Here is a 6,261-nt window from a genome sequence, read left to right as displayed (position 1 = left end):
CCACTATTTTGTATTTATTTTTAAGATAAGGACTTGCCATGTAGCCCAAGCTGACTTTGTTTTTTTGTTGTTGTTGGTGGTTTTATTTTGTTTTGTTTTTCCACAATAAAAATTTGTTGGGGAAATGAAAATGACAGAACCAAGTTGAAACTGGGATGAAAAACGGTCTACAGTTTTCCTTTAATATTCTCCAAAGCCGAGCTAACTTAGAATTAGTGATCCCCTTGCCTCAGCATCTCAAGTGCTGGGACTATAGGTGTGATGCCACAATTTCCTGCTATTGGGTTTTTTGGGGTTTTTTTTGCCAATCCTGGGGCTTGAACTCAAGGTCTGAGCACTGTCCTTAACTCTACCACTTGAGACACAGCACCCCTTCTGGCTTTTTCTATGGTTGTGGTACTAAGGAACTGAACCTGGGTGGTCATACATGCTAGGCAAGCACTCTACTACTAGGCCAAACTCCCCACCCCATCTAATCTGCTTTTTGTAGTCAGTGTATTGTAAACATTGCTCCATGGAGACCAGTGTTATATACACACAAAGGCACTAGTAACTAGTTAGGAAGGGTCCATTAGCAACTAGGAAGGACCATTAGTAACTAGTTAGAAAGGGTTTCTGTTTCCTCTATGTAATGCTAAACTGGCAATAACAAGTATTAAATTTTCCTGAAGATTTGCTGACATGACAGAAAAGTAAGAAAATCCATTCTTCCCCTCAATTATAAAGCTGGCTTGGAGAGCGGGTAAACTTTGCTTGCATCCAAGCCCCAAGAAAGGGCCCACCAACAGCATGTGGGCCTCTATGGAGAAAGAAGAGGTTGTCAGTAAGCTTAAGGCTGTCGTGGTCTGAGCATGCAGTGCAGGGCACATTACAGGGTGCAGGGCGGGGTAGGGAGCCTCGAGGGGCGGGTTGTATGTTCTGGTCCCCATGGAAATGAGCTGTCATAGTTCCCAGAGCTTAGGTGCTGTCAGCCAAGTCCCAAGAGGAGACAGAAACCGTCTTGCCGGCTTCTGGGCCACTTCCCCGAGGTAAAGCCCTTGGCTTCTTTGCCTCCCCACCACCCCAGGGACTGGGGCACTCAGGGTTCCCCTGTGCAGCCTGGGAAGCTGCTGAGCAGCACAGGACCTGGGCCTCCTCCCTAGCTCGCAGGCTCTGGGAATTGGGTGGTGACAGTTGAAGTCAGCTCCTGCAGGCTGTTTCTCCAGAATGGGAATGGAGTGAAATTTCTGAACTCTGGAACACACTTTCACCCATGAGTTTCCAGATTGGCTCACACTTGCTCCCCCCGCCCCCCCTGCTCAGTCTCTCCATCTTTCTTACCATGGGATACAACAATGTAGAACTGGGAATTAGGGATAGTGAAGGAGATATCAATGGAGTTTTGTTTTTATAATAACTATCTTTAAGAGTTAAAAATGTAATATTTAATGGATAGGACAAACATTTATCTTGAGTGCTTGTTAGTAAGCGTCACTCAGAATGGACTTTGCTGACATTTGCTGTACTGAAGTTCAGTGATGACCATGCAGCTGGATTCCCAGTCCATCCAGCCCCTTCTCAGAATCTTGCCATTTTCTGTTTCTAAGCAACCTCAGAAGTTGTGTTTTGGGGCTGGGAGTGAGGCTCGTGGTAGAGTGCTTGCCTAGCATGCAGGAAGCCCTGGGTTTGATTCTTTGGTACCACATACACAGAAAAGGCCAGAAGTGGTGCTGTGGCTCAAGTGTAGAGTGCTACCCTTGAAAAAGCCCAAGGACAGGGCTCAAGCCCTGAATTCAAGCCCCAGGACTGCCCCCACCCCAAATACAGTAATTTGAATAAGAGTCATAGCAAGCCTGCGCAGTGGCTCATGCCTGTAATCCTAGCTACTCAGAAGGCTGAGATCTAAGGATCAAGATTCAAAGCCAGCAGGGCACAAAAGGATCTGAGACTCCAACTGAAAAAGGGAAGTGGGGCTTGGCTCAAGGGTAGGGTGGTAGCCTTGAGCTGAAGAGCTCAGGGGCAGTGTCCAGGGCCAGAGTTCAAGCCCCATGACCCACAAAAAAAGAAAGGAAACAAAGAGTCATAGTGGGTAAATTTGAACAAACAACAACAAAAAAAATCATATGCTAAAATGTCACCATGCAACCTCTTGTACAGTTCATCTATGCTAATAAAAGAATTTGAGAGGGCCGGGAGTTTGGCCTAGTGGTAGAGTGCTTGCCTAGCATGCACGAAGACCCAGGTTCAATTCCTCTGTACCACATACATAGAAAAAGCCAGAAGTGGTGCGGTGGCACAGGGTAGAACACTAGCCTTGAGGAAAGTCCAAGGACAGTGCTCAGACCCCAAACTCAAGCACAGGACTGGCAAAAAAAAAATAATTTGAGAGTAGGGGCTGTGGAGCAGAAAGTTTTAGTGTAACAATACTGTTTTGTTTCCTGGATAAATTCTTTATTTTTATTGTTGCCAGTCCTGTGGCTTGAACTTAGGGCCTTGGATGCTTTTGCTTCTACCTCTACCCCTCCCTTAATTTTTTCTCATTATGGGGCTTGAACGCAGGGCTTGGGCAATGTCCCTGAGCTTTTTAGGTAAAGGCTAGTTCCCTACCACTTTGAGCCATAGCTGCATTTCAATTCTTAGGTGGCTAATTGGAGCTCAGAAGGCAATGGGCTTTCTTGCCCAGGCTGGCTTCAAATATTGAGGCTCAGATCTCAGCCTCCTGAGTAGCTAGGATTACAGGCATGAGAAACCTGTACCTAGCTAAAAAAAGGTCATATCTCACATACGCTGCTTATAGGACATTTAGTGTGACTGAAGTTGTCTTTCCTTGCTTATTTTATCTCTGATTCCATTCAGTTTTCATGTACCCCAGTTCTGCAATATTGAGAGCCAGAGAATCTCTTAGGTATAATTTTAAGGAATTTAATTTTAGAAAATAAATGAATCGATGCTCAAGTACCTCTCTGCCAAGGACCAGAATTATGATTTCCTTTTCTAAGCCCCTTTGTCTACAGTGGCAGAGGAGGATCAGCCTTACTTAACAATTTCTCCAGCTGTGTAACAAATCATCTGTAGAACACTAGTTAACTGAGAGCCTGGCTTCTCTGATTTATCCCAGTGATGATATAACTCCCTCTGTGAATAGCAGTTGCCTCTCCCCAAGTGGAGTCTTTACTGTTTAATTCAATTCTGACGCTGTCTGGAATGAGCAGATCCCACAGCTTGATGCCCTCCGCTTGGCTTTCTGACATGAGATACCCCAAGAGACAAGGTTCATATGTTACAGTAGTCCATAAATGGTTAGGGTCTGTAGCAAGGGAGCTTATCATGGCACCAGTACATGATAGCACAAAACAGCTCCTTTTGTAGCCCCCAGTGACTTTAAGACCTTCCATTAGGTCCCATCTCTAAAGGTGTCACAACTTCTTTTTGTGTGTGCGTGCGTGCGTGTGTGCGTGCCTGCGTGTGTGTGTGTGTGTGTGTGTGTGTGTCTGTCTGTCTGTCTGTCTGTCTGTCTGTCATGGGGCTTAAACTCAGCGGGGCACTGTCCCTAAGCTCTTCAGCTCAAGACTACCACCCTACCCTCAAACCACTTCCCATTTTCTAGAGGTCCCTTTGTACCCGGGCTGGCTTTGAATCTTGATCCTCAGATCTCAGCCTCCTGAGTAGCTGGGATTACAGTCATGAGCCATTGTGCCTGGCCCAGGTGTCACAACTTCTAAGCACCACCAATAGTGCCATTCTAAGGTTCAATCCTGTTAAAACACATGGACCTAATCCAATACAGATGACCCACGTTTGAAATCCTAGCTACTCACAAGGCTGACATCTAAGGATTACAGTTCAAATCCAGCCTAGACAGGAAAGTGTGTGAGACTCTTATTGCCAATTAACCAGCAGCACTCAGGAAATAGAGCTGCAAGTCAAGTGAGAGAGGATTAGCCTTGAGCAAAAGAAAAAAAAAAAGAATAGTGCCCAGGTTCTTTATTTGTTTATTATTATTATTAGGCACTGTGCCTGAGTTCTTTTTGCTCAAGGCAATTACTCTACCACTTTTGAGCCAGTTTTCTGGTAGTTCATTGGAAATGAGTCTCCACAGATGTTACTGCTGGGGCTGACTTTAAACTCTGATCCTTAGATCTCTGCCTCCTGAGTAACTAGTATTACAGGTGTGAGCCACCAGTGACCAGCTGGACTTTATTTTTATCACAGGGTTGGCAGCTTATACTGGAAAGATCCAGACAATAAATACTTTGGGCTTTGTGAGCCATCTTCTCATTACTCATTTTTGTTGCTATAGCATAAAAGCAACCGTAGACAATGCTTAAATACATGGAATTAGCTATATTCCAATTATACTTTATTTACAAGTCAGGAAGTGGACCTGAGACAGTCCAACTTTTACTAACCTTTATTTTGACTTATCAAAAACTGATAGCAATTCACTTGCCTGCTGGCTGGTGCTCTTTCCATGGCTCACTTGAGGAACTAAGCTGCCATTTTGTGGTCTGAGCCATCTCCAGAGCTGAGCCAGGCTACAGAAAGGGAGGCTCTGGCCAATAGCCAGTAAAAAACAGCGCCCCTCATTCCAGCTTTAGGCCCTTGTTCCAGGCTTTTAGGAGGACTGGATCCTGCCAGCAGACATTTGAATGAGCTTGGAAGGGAATCTTCCCCAGACCAATTTTGGAGTGACTATAGTTCCATGTGACATTTGGACCAGGAGCCCCACTGAGGAGGAAGGTACTCTAAGCTGTGTCTAGATCCTTGACTCATGAAACTGTGAGACAGTGTTCTCTCTTTATTTTTTGTATTTTGTTGGGATAATGTATAGAGGGGTTACAGTTGCATTTGTCAGATAATGGGTGCATTACTTCTCAAAACTTGTTACCCTTCTCATGTTTTTGTCCCCCTTTCCCGCCCCCCAGTGTTTGTTCTTTTTTTTTTTTTTTTTTTTTTTTTTGCCAGTCCTGGGCTTGAGCTCAGGGCCTGAGCACTGTCCTTGGACTTTCTCAAGGCTAGAGCTCTACCACTTGAGCCTCAGCACCACTTCCGGCTTTTTGCTATGTATGTGGTACCGAGGAATCGAACCCGGGTCTTCATGCATGCTAGGCAAGCACTTTAACCACTAGGCCAAACTCCCGGCCCGAGTGTTTGTTCTTTTAAGCCACTGAGTTAGGGTACAATTTGTTACACAGCTTTCAATAAATACTATGATAATGGCAGTAGGTTATTAATACACACCATGGCAGGTTTTAGGTACTAGTGTGGGAGAGAAAATACTAACTACTTTATTTCCTCTGTTTATAGAGTCACTGCGAATATTATTAGCATATTAAAACTTCCTATGAAAAAGGAACTTGTTTACTTATTTATTTTTCTGATCCTGGGGTTTGAACTCAGATCCTGGGCCGTGTCCCTGGGCCTCTTTATGCTCAAGGCTAATGCTCTACTACTTGAACCATAGCCCCACTTCTGGCTTTTTTGAGTAACTTATTGGAGGCAAGAGTCTCTCTAGGACTTTTCTGCCTGGGCTGGCTTCCAACCATGATCTTCAGATCTCAGTCTCCTGAAGAGCTAGGATTACAGGCATGAATTGCCAAGCCCTGGCTAACATGTTTAACTTTGTTCAATCCTTTCCCAATCATACTGAGTCACAGATTCTGGTTAATATCTCCTGGAACTACCTTTTAAAGGAAAATCAAATGCTGAAATGAGAAAAAAAATCATACTAGAAAAGTAATAAGGATTTTTTTTAACCAGTCCCAGGGCTTGAACTCAGGGCCTGAGCTCTGTCCTTGGACTTTCTCAAGGCTAGAGCTCTACCACTTAAGTCACAGCACCATTTCTGGCTTTTTCTATGTATCTCCCCAAAGAATTGAACCCAGGTCTTCACGCATGCTAGGCAAGCAGTCTACCACTAGGTCAAATTCTTAGCCCAGTAGTGTGGATCTTTAACTCTCATTTCCTATTAATAGAGCTGGGAATGTTCCCCCCCAGCATGCTCTTTTTGTCATGATCAGTACACTAAGTAACCCTTAACACAGACAATCGTAGCCATTTTGAGTATCTTGTGGGCTGGGAATGTGGCTTAGTGGTAGTATGCTTGCCTAGCATGCATGAAGTCCTGGTTCAATCCTCAGTATACATCAACAGAAAAAGTCAGAAGTGACACTGTGATCCAAGTGATAAGAGCTCTAGCCTTGAGCATAGAGAAGCTCAGGGACAGAGCACAGGCCCAGAGTTCAAGGCCCAGGACTGGCAAAGATAAAAATAATTTTAAAA

This window comes from Megascapheus bottae, chromosome 8, assembly GCF_031878675.1.
Source record: "Megascapheus bottae isolate mThoBot1 chromosome 8, mThoBot2.hap1, whole genome shotgun sequence".
Lineage (NCBI taxonomy): Eukaryota > Metazoa > Chordata > Mammalia > Rodentia > Geomyidae > Megascapheus > Megascapheus bottae.
The sequence above is the reverse complement of the archived record's forward strand: the minus strand, read 5'-3'. Positions refer to the sequence as shown.